This window comes from Phyllobates terribilis, unplaced genomic scaffold, assembly GCF_046119375.1.
Source record: "Phyllobates terribilis strain yellow unplaced genomic scaffold, ASM4611937v1 Scaffold_5__5_contigs__length_657084704, whole genome shotgun sequence".
Lineage (NCBI taxonomy): Eukaryota > Metazoa > Chordata > Amphibia > Anura > Dendrobatidae > Phyllobates > Phyllobates terribilis.
Window position 1 is genome coordinate 196,898,726 of NW_027362765.1, and position 17,362 is coordinate 196,916,087.

General features: G+C 44.2%; 1 pseudogene; it reads right to left on the minus strand.

Moving 5' to 3' along the window:
* LOC141271524 (serine/arginine-rich splicing factor 9-like) overlaps positions 1 to 17,362 on the minus strand; it is a 53,197-nt pseudogene that overhangs the window by 728 nt on the left and 35,107 nt on the right.

Consider the following 17,362-nt stretch of genomic DNA (forward strand, 5'->3'; position numbering starts at 1 on the left):
TGGCCCTGTATTCAATCTATCGAAGATGGCACAACTCTTGTAGTTGCCGTTTCCTGTTGAGGCTGCATATTCACTCTGGTCCTCTTTTCAAGGCCCAGCAGGTGGGGTTGGACATGGTGGCATCCGAAACCTGTTGTGTATGCCTCAACTATGGTCTGCTGGGTCTGTCTATCTGCCTCCCTGGTTGTGGAGCCCTTGGACTGTATCTACGAACACCAGTCCCCTGCAGCTTCCCGGATAGGATCAACCGGGCTGAGTAGCTGTCACCAAGTGTGGGGATCCAAGGGTCAGTGGGTACTCTCGTCCACTGGCCTGGCTGTCTTTAGAAAGACAGCATGGACCAGTGCTCATGCCAATGAACGCCCGTACTCCTTTCCTGTGGGCAGAATACTACTCAGACAACACAGGGTGAAGGTAACATACTACAGTAATAATTTATTGGATCACCAACAGTCAACAACAAATAGTACAGTCCCAGCAAATACAAAAGATGGTGCAAATGACAAAGTTTCACCCTTCCGCTGTGACATCTGTGACTTTGGGTGCTTCCAGGGCTAACTACCCCATCCAGTGGCACCCCACTTTTGGTGGACACCCAAAGAGGAGGTAGCAGCAAGCTTAGGAAGCTGACAATCCATTGAGGTATGTGACCAGGTGACCTTATTGCCCCAAGCTCGGTTCTCTAAATGTCTCCATGGGTTCATGATGGCCAGTGGATCAAATCTGTATTCCTCCGGTTGTAGCCACAGCGCCTTGGCTGTTGTACATTAGAGCCTCTCTGTAGAAGGAGAGAGATCTCTTTTATACCCACAGTTGTCCTTCAGGCTAATATCCACAGGTTTGGGGGGAGGTGGGAGGAGGTCATCTCTCATTGTACAAGTGTTCAATTAACCTGCATATTTAGTCCTTTAATGTTGGCAGAACAACAAGCTGCAGGGACTGATACAATAGGTAGTCAGCAGGCATTCACCAAATTAACAAACATCAATTCAACCTACAACAAGAGTTCAGGCTCATATGAACAATAGCTCATGTCCCTGGGCCTACTGAATAATACGTCTGGTTTTATTAAGAATAAACGAGGTGTCATGACAGGTGGATTTACACAATACTAACAAAATAATAAAAATTTAAATTTAGACTTTTAGGAACAAAACAGTAACAATGCAGTGATATGACAAGAATCTGCATAACTAATCATATGCTAAATAGTTGCAAGTCAAATTTATGTATGAGGTAGCCAAGAGGATTGTTTATAAAATGATGGTAGTCTCATGTTCGAAGCAGGAGTGGATGGTGAAACACGGAGCTTGAAAGTCAAAGTTCAAAACATTGAAACTCTGTTGCTCGTCAGTGTACATACATATACATATATATATTTAGAAGCTTTATGTCTAGAACCTGGACATAATGAAACAATAATGAAACAATGGCATTCTACTAAATTCTGTGTAGAATGATGTCTAGGCCACGCATGAGAAAGTAATTTTACTATTGACAGGTCACAAGGGCTCAAACACTGAATTAAAAATTGGATTGGATTGGATGAATTGTTACTAACATTTGGTGATAATTTCATGTCAAGTGTACCTTTAGAAATATATTTACTTAGAAAATTGGTGACGTGTTCAATACTTATTTTAATCACTGTATATACCAACCGGTGTATACTGTGTATCTGAAACAGACCCCTAGAAAGCCTAAACAGCAGTCCGGGACAAGAGGTCTTAAGTAGGCTTGAAAGAAATATTAGAGCCAAACCGAAAAAGGAATCAAAATAGGCAAGCTTTGAATTACAAAATGTTACATATATTTTACATATATCTACATGAAAATTTATGAATTTACAGACTCAGGCGATTGGTAAGATTACTGACAAAAAGTAAAGTTTTTTTTCGAAAACTTGGACTGGATAAAATTAAAACAGTAGAAGTAAGAAGACTGAACAGAAATCAGACATGTGAGTAAAACACAATAACTAGAAGATGCTCAGCTGTTTAAACAGTCTGCTAATAATAAACAAAGCAAAGAGCCTAGAAGTACAATCAAGCTACAGTGGGTACGGAAAGTATTCAGACTCCTTTAAATTTTTCACTCTTTGTTTCATTGCAGTCATTTGGTAAATTCTAAAAAGTTATTTTTTTTTCTCATTAATGTACACTCTGCACCCCGTCTTGACTGAAAAAAACAGAAATGTAGAAACTTTTGCAAATTTATTAAAAAAGAAAAACTGAAATATCACATGGTCATAAGTATTCAGACCCTTTGCTCATTATTGAGTAGAAGCACCCTTTTGAGCTAGTACAGCCAGGTGTCTTCTTGGGAATGATGCAACAAGTTTTTCACACCTGGATTTGGGGATCCTCTGCCATCCTTCCTTGCAGATTCTCTCCAGTTGCGTCAGGTTGGATGGTGAACATTGAAACCTGGAGGTCTGAACTGAAACGTAAATTGATGTGCATGCAAAATGTAAATGCATGTTCACACAAGGCCATTAGACAGAGAAAAACAAAGACAAGAAAAATACCCAAATAACTGGAAGTGCAAAAATAATAATAAATAATAAAGGGTATTTAGTTAACATAATTTTGATCAAAATAATGTAAAAGCTATCCCGCCACGTCACGGCAATCCTTATGACAGTCCTAACTCTAATATTAAAAACCTTACCATTTGTCAAGTGACATACATATGGACAAGGGCAGAGAGACTGGATCCCAAGTATAAGCATAGACCTGAGGCAGAATAGGCGTCTCAGCTCAGACAAAGGGCGGCCACACCCTTTTATATGCACTAAAACACACTGAACTACAAAGAAACCTGGAGGTCTGAACTGAAACGTAAATTGATGTGCATGCAAAATGTAAATGCATGTTCACACAAGGCCATTAGACAGAGAAAAACCAAAGACAAGAAAAATACCCAAATAACTGGAAGTAAATGGGTAGATCACACAGTGCAAAAATGCTAATAAATAATAAAGGGTATTTAGTTAACATAATTTTGATCAAAATAATGTAAAAGCTATCCCGCCACGTCACGGCAACCCTTATGGGACAGTCCTAACTCTAATATTAAAAACCTTACCATTTGTCAAGTGACATACAGTACAAACTAAAAGTTTGGACACACCTTCTCATTTAAAGATTTTTCTGTATTTTCATGACTATGAAAATTGTACATTCACACTGAAGGCATCAAAACTATGAATTAACACATGTGGAATTATATACTTAACAAAAAAGTGTGAAACAACTGAAAATATGTCTTATATTCTAGGTTCTTCAAAGTAGCCACCTTTTGCTTTGATGACTGCTTTGCACACTCTTGGCATTCTCTTGATGAGCTTCAAGAGGTAGTCACTGGAAATGGTCTTCCAACAAACTTGAAGGAGTTCCCAGAGATGCTTAGCACTTGTTGGCCCTTTTGCCTTCACTCCTCGGTCCAGCTCACCCCAAACCATCTCGATTGGGTTCAGGTCTGGTGACTGTGGAGGCCAGGTCATCTGGCGTAGCACCCCATCACTCTCCTTCTTGGTCAAATAGCCCTTACACAGCCTGGAGGTGTGTTTGGGGTCATTGTCCTGTTGAAAATTAAATGATGGTCCAACTAAATGCAAACTGGATGGAATAGCATGCCGCTGCAAGATGCTGTGGTGATGCTCACACGGCCTCAAGCTCCAGAGAGGACGAAGTACTGCTCTTGCTAAAGCCTCACAAGTAGTAATGAATATCGCCAGCACCTCCCTCTCAGACACACCACATATTTATACACCAAGGCCAGGGAGCTAATTAGCCAGAGGGAGGTAGCTGCTGGGTCCTAGAGACAACCAGACTCTAAGAAGATGTCTGTAATGCCAAACGTAGAGATCTCCTGAAATCAACTGCAGGGCAACTGTCTGTCACCTCTGACACACCCATGACACAGTGGCAGAGGCATAGTGCCGGCCCGGGGGAAGCAAAGTGAGTATGGTGCTCTCTATGGTGCCATGGGGCTCTCATGCTGAGCATGGGGCAGGCTATGGGGCTCTTATGCTGAGCATGGGGCAGATTATGGGGTTCTCATGCTAAGCATGGGGAAGGCTGTGTGGGGCTCTCATGCTGAGCATGGGGGAGGCTGTGTGGGGGCTCACATTGTATATGGGAAGGCTGTGTGGGGGCTCACACTGTATATGGAGACGCTGTGTGGAGGCTCACGCTGTATATGGGAATGCTGTGTGGGGGCTCATGCTATATATGGGGAGGCTGTGTGGGGCTCACTCTGTATATGGGGAGGCTGTGTGGGGGCTCATGCTGTATATGGGAAGGCTGTGTGGGGGCTCATGCTATATATGGGGAGGTTGTGTGGGGCTCACGCTGTATATGGGGAGGCTGTGTGGGGGCTCACGCCGTATATGGGAATGCTGTGTGTGGGCTCAATCTGTATATGGGGAAGCTGTGTGGGGGCTCACACTGTATATGGGGAGGGAGTGGGGGCTCACGCTGTATATGGGGAGGCTCTGTGGGGGCTCACGCTGTATATGGGGAGGTTGTGTGGGGGCTCACGCTGTATATGGGGAGGCTGTGTGGGGCACACGCTGTGTGGGGGCTCATACGATATATAGAAGGGACTGTACTCAGGTTCAAGCGATATATAGGGAGATGTCAGCATACTTAATTCTGCTCAATATTAAGTGATGCATTAGCTTGCAAGTGATGCAAGTTCACAGTTTGGGATGCAGTCCTTTGTCTGCCCTTATTCACAGATTGAGGTCAACTTTGACACATGGTAAGGTTTTTAATATTAGACAGTGTAGGACCCGTCCCGAACACGTTCACCTTGTCAATGGTGGGATGGCTTATATACTATTTTTGATCAAAAACAGTGTTACTAAGAACCCTATTTCGTTTAAATGCACTTGCTTTTTATTTATTTACAGCAGGGTTTATGTTCATTTTGCTTCTTGTAGGTTTTTCTGATTCATGGCCGTTGTGAAACATGCATTTATGTGCTGCATGTATACCAACTTAACCAAGCTCAAATTTTGTGTTTTTTTATTTGGGTGCACTGCAGGGCCTGGAAGGGAAGGAGCGCCATATGACTTTCTGAATGCAAAATTTGCTTGAATAATTAGCAGATGCCATGTCGCATTTGGAGAGTCCCTGAGGTGCCTAAACAGTGAAAACCCCTCCACAAGTGACACCATTTTGGAATCTAGACCCCTCAGGGAACTTATCTAGATGTGTGGTGAGCACCTTGAACCCCCAGATGCTTCACAGAAGTTTATAATATAGAGTTGTGAAAATATAAAAAAATAATTTTTCCACAAAAATGTTCTTTTCACACCATTTTTTTATTTTCACAAGGGTAACAGAAGAAAGTGGAGCCCAAAATTTGTTGGGCAATTTCTCTTGAGTAAGCATATATCCCACATGTGGGGATAAACCACTGTTTGGGCACACGGCAGAGCTCAGATAAGAAGGAGTGGCGGTTTGGAATGCAGACTTTGATGGAATGATCTGCAGGTGTCATGTCACGTTTGGAGAGCCCCTGATGTGCCTAAACAGTGGAAAACCCCAAGTGACCCCATTTTGCAAACTAGACTCCTCGAGGAATTTATCTAGATGTGTAGTGAGCACCTTGAACCCACAGGTGCTTCACAGAATTTTACAATGTTGATCTGTGAAAATTAAAAAATAATAATATAAAATAAAAATATATTTTTCCCACAAAAATGTTGTTCTAGCCCCCAATTTTTTATTTTCACAAGGATAGCAGGAGAAAATGGACCCCAACATTTGCTGAGCAATTTCACTTGAGTATGCCGATACCCCATATATGGTCAAAAAAGTTCAGACGGGAAGGAGCGCCATATTGGAGTTCATAGTTTGCTGGACTGGTTTGATGGTGCCATGTCACATTGGCAGAGCCCCTGAGGTTCCAGAACCCCCCATAAGAGACCCTGTTTTACAAACTACACCTCTCAATTAATTCATCTAGGCGTGCAGTGAGCATGTTGACACCACATGTGCCTCACAGAATTTTATACCATTGGGCAGTGAAGAAAGAATAATTAAATTTTTACCACCAAAGTTTTGTTTTAGCCCCAGATTTTACATTTTGACATTGGGAAATGGGTACAAATAGCACCAAAATTTGCCACACAATTTCTGCTAAATGTATGAAATACCCCATATGTGGCTGTACAGCACTGCTTAGCCACACGGCGAGACTTGGGAGGGACGGAGTGCTAGTTGCCTCCTGGAGCGCAGATTTTTCTAGAATAGTTTGCAAACTCCATATAAAGAGCCCCTATGTGCTAGAAGAACAGAATCCCCCCTCTTTTGACCCCACTTTGGAAATTATATCTCTTTGGGAATTTATCTACAGGCGTGATGAGGATTTTAACTACATGGGTGTTTTCCAGAAACAAGCAGCAGTGCTTGTTTCTGGAAAACATTATGCCCAGCTCGTGCTTCTGGAGACATGCACCCGTAAATTAGGCAGGCTCTCATGACTACAGAAATGCCAAAGATGCGGTTTAGGCACACTGGGGCTCAGAAGGGAGGGTGACATTTGGATTTTGAAATACAGAATTTGCTGAATTTCTTTTGGGGTGCAAGGGGCATTTCTCTTTTCCAGAGCCTTTGTGCTACTAGTAACATGGAAGCCCCCTATATTTATGTTAACAGATGACAGACCTGAGTGGCAACTTGCTCTTTTTGTGGATTGAGTCGAAGCTTTTATTGTGATCCAAAATGTTATGTAAAATGTTCCCATTTATCCTGTGCTCTATACTGAGCACTGATATCAGGGTTTCCATTTAAATCTCCAAGTGACGTAATTCAGATGAAACCCCGAGGGATCCACTCACTATAATGAGGCAGCCGAGTTACTCTGGACTCCTTCTGGCCTCTGTTCAGCTTTGTCCTTTTTTTCAGAGGTGAACAAAACTGTGGCCGACGGAGCTTTTATGCACACCTAAGAAGATGTACACAGCCGGATCACAGGGCAGACGGCGTCCACAGTGTCTCCATCTGCCTCATTATAGGTAATCTTCCACCGGGGCTTCCATCTGAATCACGTATTTCAGAGATTTACACGAAAACCCCGGTGTAAGCGCTCAGCGCAGAGCACAGGATAAATGTGAGCCACGCTTTACTGCAACCTTTGGGAGGCAGAATGAACAAATCAACAGCAGGTGAGAATTGGTTTTATTTATTTTTTTTACGCCATTCCTCGTGTGCTATAAGTGATTAGGCGATTTTATTCTTCTGGAAGATGCGATTACAGCAATACCAGATTTATATAGAGTTTTTATGTTTGGCTGCTGTTACACACTAAAAGACGCTTTTTTTTTTTGCAAAAACTAGTTTTTCCATCACCATATTTTGAGAGCTATAATTTTTCCCTATTTCTGCCGACAGAGTCATGTGAAGGTTTGTTTTTTGAGGGCCGTGTTGATGTTTTTATAGGTAACATTTTCGGACATTTTTTGATTGCTTTCTATTCCGATTTTTGGGAGATACAATAAACAAAAACCAACAATTCAGGAATTGTTTTTTTGGTAAAATTGGTAAGGCAGCTTTACTCTTCGGGTCAGTATGATTAACAGCAATACCACATTTATGTCGTTTTTTTGTTTTGCTGCTTTTACACAATAAAAACTATTTTGTAGAAAAAATATTATTTTTGCATCGCTTTATTCTGAGAGCTATAACTTTTTTTTCTGCTGATGGAGCTGTATGGTGGCTTGTTTTTTTGCGGGACAAGATGACATTTTCATCAATACCATTTTTATTTACATTTGTTTTTTTTATCGCTTTTTATGTTTGGCGGTATGATGATAAAGCATACTTTTTGCCTCTTTTTTTACGGTGTTCACTAAAGGGGTTAACTAGTGGGGCAGTTATATAGGTTGGGTTGTTCCAGACGCGGCGATAACAAATATGTATACTATTATTCTTTTTTCTTTTATAATAATATTTATTTATGGGTACAATACATTTTTTTTTATTATTATTATTTTGTGTTTTTTGTAAAATATTTTTACAACTTTTTATTAACTTTTTCACTTTGTCCCACAATGGGACTTTCACTTTCTGCAGTCTGATCACAGTTATAATACATAGCAATGCAGGATTACTGCTATGCCTTATAGCTGTCAGCCCTGCAGGCTGTCATGCAAGATATGGGACGGACCCAGCATACGATGATGGGAAGAGGGGGAAGGGGGAGCCCAGCAGCTAGAGAAAGGGAGAGTGGAGACCCCTAGGTAGATCTTACAACACCCTGGCTCCCCTACTGTCCCTAAATAGGTTCCTCACCTATAGCCAAGCGGGATACCTAATCCCTGACTGACCCTAGAGCTAGGCGCTAAGTAGGGAGTGGGAAGGGCGAGCACTAGTCAGCCCCACTGCAACTAAAGACAAACAAAGGAAACAGAAAAGGGGAAACACTTAGCTTTGAAAAGACACCAGAAAGATCATGGCTAAAATCCACAAAGGAACTCCAAGAGGAAACTAGCTGACTGCTAGAACTCCCGGCCTGAACAGAGGAAAATACTTCCTTCACCAACGATTCTCTGGAGAGACTGGGTGTTATTTAAAGGTCCAGCAAGTGTGTGTTAATTAGCAGCAGAAAGTGAAGCTCACCCTGGGTCCTAAAGAGGGAGGGATGGTCAAAGGGTCAAGAAGGTGTCTGCAAGGCCAAGTGCAGCGACCTTCTACAGCCGGATCCAGAATGACTTTCTGTCAGATCTGACACACCCGTGACACAAGTTAGTTACATCATGCACTGCGCATGCTCTAACTATGTTGCTAGTGCCTGATGACCCAGATGTCATCATGACGACATCGGGTTACCAAGGCAACAATCAGGACCCTGCGATGACGTCGTGGGGTCTCTGTTCCAAGAGCAGAGGGGCTTCTGTCCCTCTGCCTGCTTGCTAAATGCTGCGATCGCAGCATTTAGGGTTTAAAGTACCGGTAGTGGTGCGGGCACCGCTCCTGGCATTGAGAGCCGGGTATCTGCTGTCAGAATCAACTGACACAAGGCGCCGATCGCGCGCCCACAACCTCTGTGAGCGCAAAATCGCCTACACGTATCCATAGGGCCAAGGACAGAAAGTACCAGGCCACCTTGACGTATGGATACGTCAGAAAGGGGTTAAATATATTTATATTTGGGCCTAAATTAATATTGTCATGACACTCGGTTCTAATGCTCACTCCCTCTACTTTACCTTGGGATTTAACTACATCGTAAAATACACAGCAAATAAAAGTGATAGAAATAAGTGACAAATTGTGTCATGAAAATTAATCTCTAAGTAATGTTTATGTGTTTATTTTGGTTTATTTACATTTTTATTCCTGTTCTCTACAATGTGTCTGAACGTGCCAATGTGCCTCATCTATCACTTAGCATATACTCTGGCAGCTTCTTCTGCTTTGCTACGTATCTAAAATAACTATATTCTTTATTTCCCTCCTGTAATGCTTGAATATATTTGTTCAAGGGAGTTCAACAGTGACACCTACCGTATGCTGTGTAAACCATGGCTGCATCTTGCAGTACAATTCCACCGAAGAACAGCAGCAGAAAGAAAACGCTATCCAGTATCGTGCCAGCACATCCAGTATGCCAACATGCAGGGTTATACTTGAGTGGTAGATATAGCAAATAAGTACATAAAATATAACTTTTATTAATGAAAAGTCTAAAAAGAAATTTATAACATGATGCCCATATGGTATATCATAAGTAAAAAGATATAAATATCTACAATATAGCTGGACAGAATATCAGGCCCTATTAGGTCCAGCATAAGTAAGAATAATGAAGGTATTCAAGCTATGAAGTCCAAAAAGAGAACCCCACAGATACGCAAAAAACAAGGTATATCTCACCAAATGCCCATATAGCAATATAGACGGTGATTACACCTATATCTGTGTATACCCATAGACAAAACCAGCCATTATTAAATGGTAAATAAGTATACAATCAAATAGAGCTATGAGGGGCCTTCTATTATCATCCAGGCACTCAATCCTCATAAAACATGGAAACATCTCACCCGGGGTCTTTTTATATATATCTGCTCCCCCTTTACATTCCAGGTGATGAGTTAATCCATGGAACATCCCAAGCCGAGGTATATCTCACCAAATACCCATATAGCAATATATACGGTGATCATACCTATATCTGCATATACCCATAGACATAACAAGCCATTATTAAATGGTAGGTATGTATACAGAAATAGAACTATGAGGAGCCTTCTATTACCATCCAGGCATTTAAATCCTCATAGAACATGGAAACATCTCACCCGGGGTCTTTTTATGTCTGCTCCCCCTTTACATTATAGGTGATCAGTTTGTCCACGGAACATCCCGACGCGTTTCAATCCTTCATCAGGGGTATATAGTTCCTCTTCATTAAGGGTATATCATTCCTCATTCCTGCATTGGTTCCTTAATCATATCCTAATGCCTCAAGTGGGTACATATTATGCCCTGCTTTATATGCGTGCGTTAAGCCGCGCTCCTTCATAATTACCGCGCTGACCGTGACGTGTTTCCGGTCCCAGAATACCACACTGCCGGAAGTAAACATCACGCGTTACCATGGGCATGGAACGCACTTCCGGTCCCAGAATACCCCGTTACCGGAAGTCAACGTCACGCGTTCCCATGGATATGGAACGCAAGCGTGCTGCTAGGAAACACGCATCACCTTACCAATACGTGGTGCCGCCTCACGCCATGCTGGAACCCACAGGTTCCTCCCCCATGCGATCCAGCAATCATATTAAGTGGGATAAAGGATTTTCAACAGCGGGAAAAGGCCACCCTCCGTTGTCCACATCTCTATCAAAACAAATACCCCAAATAATAATAATGTGTAAGAAGGCTCTATCTGTTAGTCACCAGAAAAACTGCCTAATTGTCTAAGTAAACACGTACAGTTCTCTCCATAAATTTATACAAATAGATCATGGATTAAAAAGGTTTTTATCGAGATAGAAAAGACCATATAAGTGCAATGCTTCGGTATGTTACATGGGGGTTCCCGTGGGACAAATAATTAATATATTAATCAATCACCAAAGCCACAGCGGACCTCTCAAGAGAAACAGAAGAAAAAGGGGGGGAGGCCCTAATGAAACAACTATAGTAATAACTAATCTGCTTACCCTACCTACGTGGAGGTTGGCACCCTACAAATCCTGCGCAAATGGCGCCCCCACTCTACGGTGGCTTTCCCTATCTACTTAACCCTATTCTGTCCCTATTCTGGAAGGAATGGGGCAAAGGAAAGAATCTCATTCATACCAAGTGGGGTAGTGGTGCCCAGGGTAAAGATCCAACGAGTTTCCTTTTGTAAAATGCGTAAATCCCAGTTTCCTCCTCTTATCGAAGGTGTCACCTTTGCAATGCCCATAAATTTAATGACATTGGCATCCCCCTGGTGCATAGTGTTTACATGATTAGCTATTGGGGTATCTTTCTTGTTTTTTATATCACGTAAGTGTTCTAATATCCTTTTCTTAAACTCCCTTCGTGTCTTCCCAATATATTCCAATTTGCATATACAAGTCGCTTTGTATATCACTCCCTTCGATCGACAATTTATGAGTTCCCTAATCTTGAACTCCCTCCCCTTGACAAAGCTCCTGAAAGTATTACCCTGGGTCATGGCAGAACATGCCTTGCAGTTATTACACCGATAGCAGCCAGAAACCCCTCGATCCAACCATGTGGGACTACGCTCAGACATAAAATGACTATGGACGAGACGATCCCTAAGGGACCTCCCTCTACGATAGGTAATTTGTGGTTGTGAGGCCAATTTATCTCCAACGTCCTCATCCATACGAAGGATACCCCAATGTTTCTTAAAAATCTGTTTGACCTGTTGAGATTTATTACAGAATCGTGTTATGAATCTAATTGTAGACTCTTCTTGATGTTTGGATTTTGGAACCAATAGCTCACTTCTCTCTCTCACCAAAGACTCTCTATAGGCCTGATTCAGAACCTTTTTAGGGTATCCTCTATCTAGAAATCTGTTTCTCAAGTCCCAAGCTTGTCTTTCATAGTCATTAACATCAGAGCAATTCCTCCTGAGCCTTAAAAATTGACCCTTTGGGATACCTCTTTTGAGTGGGACTGGATGATTGCTTTCCCATCTCAGGAGGGTATTAGTTGCTGTTGGTTTTCTAAAGGTTTCTGTCCTTAATTCGCCATTAGCCTCTCTGTGAACCAATACATCTAAAAAGGCCAATTTTGTTCTATTCACTTCCGATGTAAATAGTAGACCAATCGGGTTGTCATTAAGTCTTGCGACGAATTCACGGAAACTATACTTGAGTGGATCTACATAGTATTTCAGTTTTCCTTAACCATTCCAGACACATTTAATTTTCTCTATTTAATAAATGTTAGGCTTATATTGTGTAAAATAATGAAGTTAATATGATTTTCTATATTCTATTTACTAGTAAACATATGTTATAATACGAAAACCAATTTTATTTTATTTTCCGGTTATTAAAGCTTATTCTTAGAAATTACACACACAGTTTGCAGCAAATGGGCCGCTGCTAGTGATGCATCAAAAAAAGGGTAAGAGGATATATAAAGCACTGTTCAGGAGTTTTAGGCAGATGTGGAAAAAATGCTGCAAAGTAAGAACACTTGCAAAGACAGCAGTGTTTGTTTTTTTATTATTTAAGAAAATGCAATTAAGTGAATGAACAGTGTTCTTAATCTTAAGCAAAACTGTGAGTGAGCCCACTCCCTTGGATAAAAAGCAACTTGACACATGAATGATCTCAGGACGCTTTACTGTTAACATGATGACACAGTACTCATGGTCATGCTCCCCTTTTCTTCTCCAGAAAATCATTCTTCCAAATGTCCTAAATAGTCTAAAGAGAGCTTCATTAGAGAAAATAACTTAACTCCAGTCCTCTGCAGTCCAATCCCTGTACTGTACTTCCTGCTAAGTTATTTTCACTGATGAAGCACCATTTAGACTGTTTGGGACAGAATGACTGTCTAGATTATAAAAGGTGAGCAGTGATGAGCGAGTATACTCGCCACTGCTCGGTAGTCGCCCGAGCATCTCACTGCTCGACATGCTTGGCGCTCGGCGAGTATTTCCGGGTTGCTCAGGTGGTAGCTTGGGTCTCCGTCCTGCATGTTTGGTGCTCTTTAGAGAGCCAATGAATATGCAGGGATTGCCTGCCACGCACTGTAATGTCGTAGCCATGTTGGTTGTGGCATTACAGTGATTGGCTGGCCGCATAGCATCATCGGGTCTATATAAGACCTGGTGCCCCTATGCTCGTCACAGTCTAACCCGGAAACAGGCAGAGTAGGGAGAGCTGATGCGGAGTGAGAGAGAGATTTGCTTGTTTATTAGTTAGTATAGGTATTCCACAACATATCTATGTATCCATCTGAACTAACAGTCCTTCTGAGAACTAATCCAGCTGCATATCTTCAGTGGTGATAGCAGGAGTTAGGCAGGCAGGGTTTGTGGCAGTGTATACAGCACAAGAGGGTCCATTGCACATTCTGTCTGTTCCTGATGTTACAGATATCCGTAGACATAGCCCCAGATATCAGGGGCCAGGGCTAATTTTTTTATCTTAATCCTGATTATTTGCTTAAAATGCAATCCAGAGTATACGATTTTAGTGCTCCATTTGCTTGTTAGCACTGCAGAATACAGCCAGCCTTTTCCATCATCCGACGTGATTGCATATTACAGCAATAAAAATCCAGAAATTTGTAGTGGACGTGGAAAATAATGTCCTCCATTTAGAGTTTTGCATCAGTATGTCAGTGAAGCTATTCACACGAAATCGCTGTGAAGAAAAGTAAACTACAAGCGCGCTATTTAAAACCGTGGGTGTCCGTCACATATATCACATAAAACTGCAGTACAAATCCAGCTATTTGTAGTGAATGTGGAAAATAATGTCCACCATTTACAGTTTGTAGCTGTATGTCAGTGAAGCTATTCACACGTGGTCGCTGCCAGGAATATTCAACTGCAGGGCTGCTATTTAAAACCGTGGGTGTCCGTCAGACGTATCACACATAACTGTGGTACAAATCCAGCCATTTGTAGTGAACGTGGAAAATATTATCCTCCATTTAAAATGGGCAAGGCGCGTGGCAAGGGATGGGGAAGTGGATGTGATGGTGCATGTAGAGGCCGAGGCTGAGGCTGTGGACAGCTGAAATTGCGCCACAACAAACACCCACATCTTGGCGCCTGACCTTCCTGTCCCAATTACTAGGTGACTGCAGCACACCACTATTGAACCCAGAGCAGTGTCAAAAGGTTGCTGGTTGGATAACAGATAATGCTTCCAGTCACTTTGCCACCACCCTGTCTCCCACATGCAGGGGTGGATTAAGAGTAGCAAGGGCCCCGGGCAGTTTAGAAGGCGCGGCCCCCCCCCCCACACACACACACACCTGATGTATCACATGTCACATGATCCCCTGTGATAGATCATGTGATAGTTCACGTGAAATTAATTTGGCACAATATTAATTATAATAATTTTTTTTAGGCTGTGTGCCCACTATGCGTTTTTTAAAGCAATTCCGCTGCAGCAACGCTTAAAGAACGCTTGGTAGAAGGTCTGCCATGTTCCCCAATGATAATCCGCATGTGCTGTGCACATGCTGCGGAAATTTCCGCTGTGTACTATCATTGTGTAAAAATCCACAGCACAACCAATTATTTTGCGGAAGTTCGTCGTTTTCGCCGCCATTGACTTGCATTGGAACGCATGTAATCCACATCACTGCATCTGCACGGCGCTATCTATACACAGCGGGAGGCCGCACGTAGCCATCTATACACAGCGGGTGGCCGCACGTAGCCATCTATACACAGCAGGAGGCCGCACGGCGCCATCTATACACAGCGGGAGGCCGCACGGCGCTATCTATACACAGCGGGAGGCCGCACGTAGCCATCTATACACAGCAGGAGGCCGCACGTAGCCATCTATGCACAGCAGGAAGCCGCACAGCGCCATCTATACACAGCAGGAGGCCGCACAGCGCCATCTATACACAGCAGGAGGCCACACAGCGCCATCTATACACAGCAGGAGGCCGCACAGCACCATCTATACACAGCAGGAGGCCGCACAGTGCCATCTATACACAGCAGGAGGCCGCACAGTGCCATCTATATGTGTCACCCCAGGCCTGGATGCCACAAATATTAAAGTCTGTGTCTGAGAGCAGGAGGGAGGTTCCCTGGTCAGGGACCATTAGCATGCAGCACCTCCTGTCCCAGGCCAGTAGGGGGAGCAGGCTGCCCCTATAAAAGCTGGAACTGGGGCAAGGTTAGAGAGACCAGAACCCACTTCTGAAGTGTCCAGAAGGGTTCTCAGAGAAGAGGGACAGGTCAGCAGCAGCTGAGGAGTCCGTGAGGCAGAGGAGAGACTGCGAGCCAGGGACAGAGGCGACGAGAGCCGGTCCTGGCTGAGAAAAGTACACAACCGGACATTGGGGTCCGAGGCTGTCAGGGTTGCAAGCCCAGCAGCAGAGAACCAACCCGCGAAGGATTTCAGGTCCCTTGGCCTAAGAAGCCTGGAGGCTCCGCCACACAGAGGGACCAGTACAGCAAGGAGAAGCAAAAGGTACCCAAGGCCCGAGTCACAAGCCATACAGGCGAAGTACACGGCCAGCTCAGGGACATGGGCTATTACACGACGAAAAGGGGGATAGTCAGCAAGAGCATAGAGAGAACGGTAGGCCTACACACTCACCCTGACCAGTGGGGCTCGCCCGAATGCTCTCAGATACCCAGACCCATTCCTAAGCGGTACTCCAGTTGGATCAGTAATAACATCTGCAATAAAGACCCTGGACTGTTTGAAGCTGACTCTGAACTCTTACTATTGCGGCCTGCACTATCACCCCCAGCATTCACCTACTCTGCCCTGAGGCTACACTCTTCCCGTGGGGAGTTATCCTACCCCAGTGCTGCACACCAACACCAGCCTCAGCGGTCTGCCTTGCAGCGGCGGTCATCCCTGACCGCAATCCACGGGTGGCGTAGTCGAACATTCCAAAACACTGATAAATAGACTGCCACAATTTGGTCTGACCACCCTGAGCCACGGGATCGGGTTGCCACTACTACCCCCAGCATCATACAGAAGCCCGGTTCCGGGAACCCCACGGCCCAGGGGGCGAGTCATATACACAGCAGGAGGCCGCACAGCGCCATCTATACACAGCAGGAGGCCGCACAGCACCATCTATACACAGCAGGAGGCCGCACAGCACCATCTATACACAGCAGGAGGCCGCACGGCGACCCCCCAGAGACAGCGGGAGGCCGCACGCAGTCACGCACACACAAACATATACAGACATATACATACACGCATAAACACATTTGAAACACAAAAATACATATAAACAGACATCACACAATGATATCTGCCTGCACACACTCAATCACACATACACACACTCACTCTCACACATACACACTCTCTCACACACACACACTCTCACACACAGACACACACACACACAGACACACACAGACTCACCATCCCCTGGCTCGGCTCCAGTCCTCTCCGGTGCAGCACTGCAGGCCGGGCGCGCACTGCGTGACATCACAGCTAGGAGACAAGGCTGCGCACAGGGCCGTGTCTCCTAGCAGTGATGTGACCGGGCCAGCACACAGGGAAGTTAACTGCTGCAGTGCTGGCCTGGCCGGAGAAGAAGCAGCGTCCGTACGCCGCTGCTGGAGGAGCGGTCCGGGGGCCCCCCTGCCACTGTCTGCCAGTATGTGCTGCAGCGCCATACATATAATGAGGACAATCCGGCCATAGACACCCTGGAGTCCCGGGCCCCATGGAGGCCCGAGGCCCCGGGCGGTAGCCCGGATTGCCCTCATTATAATCCGCCTATGCCCACATGGTCAAGTTTCAGTAGCCCTGAGTCTGGACCGCATATTCCTCACCCTGATCTACCTTCTTTCCACCATGCCGAGTGCCCAGAGACTACTGATTCCACAATTTGACACTCCAAAGAGCTGTTCACTTTTCCATTTGTAGATTCGGGTCTCTCGCCCAGCAAGCTTCAAGCGGGGCAAGAGGAGAACGCGTGTAGCGATGCCCAAATATTTGAGCAGCCCCAGTCACACGCAGGCAATGGTGGGAAAGTGCAATTACTGTCACAAGAGGTGGATGATGATGAGACACAATTGCCAGAAAGTCAGGAGGAGGATCAGGATGCGGAAGTGGAAGACGAGGTAGTGGACGATGAAGTCACTGACTCAACCTGGCAAGGTGACATACAAAGCGAGGACAGCA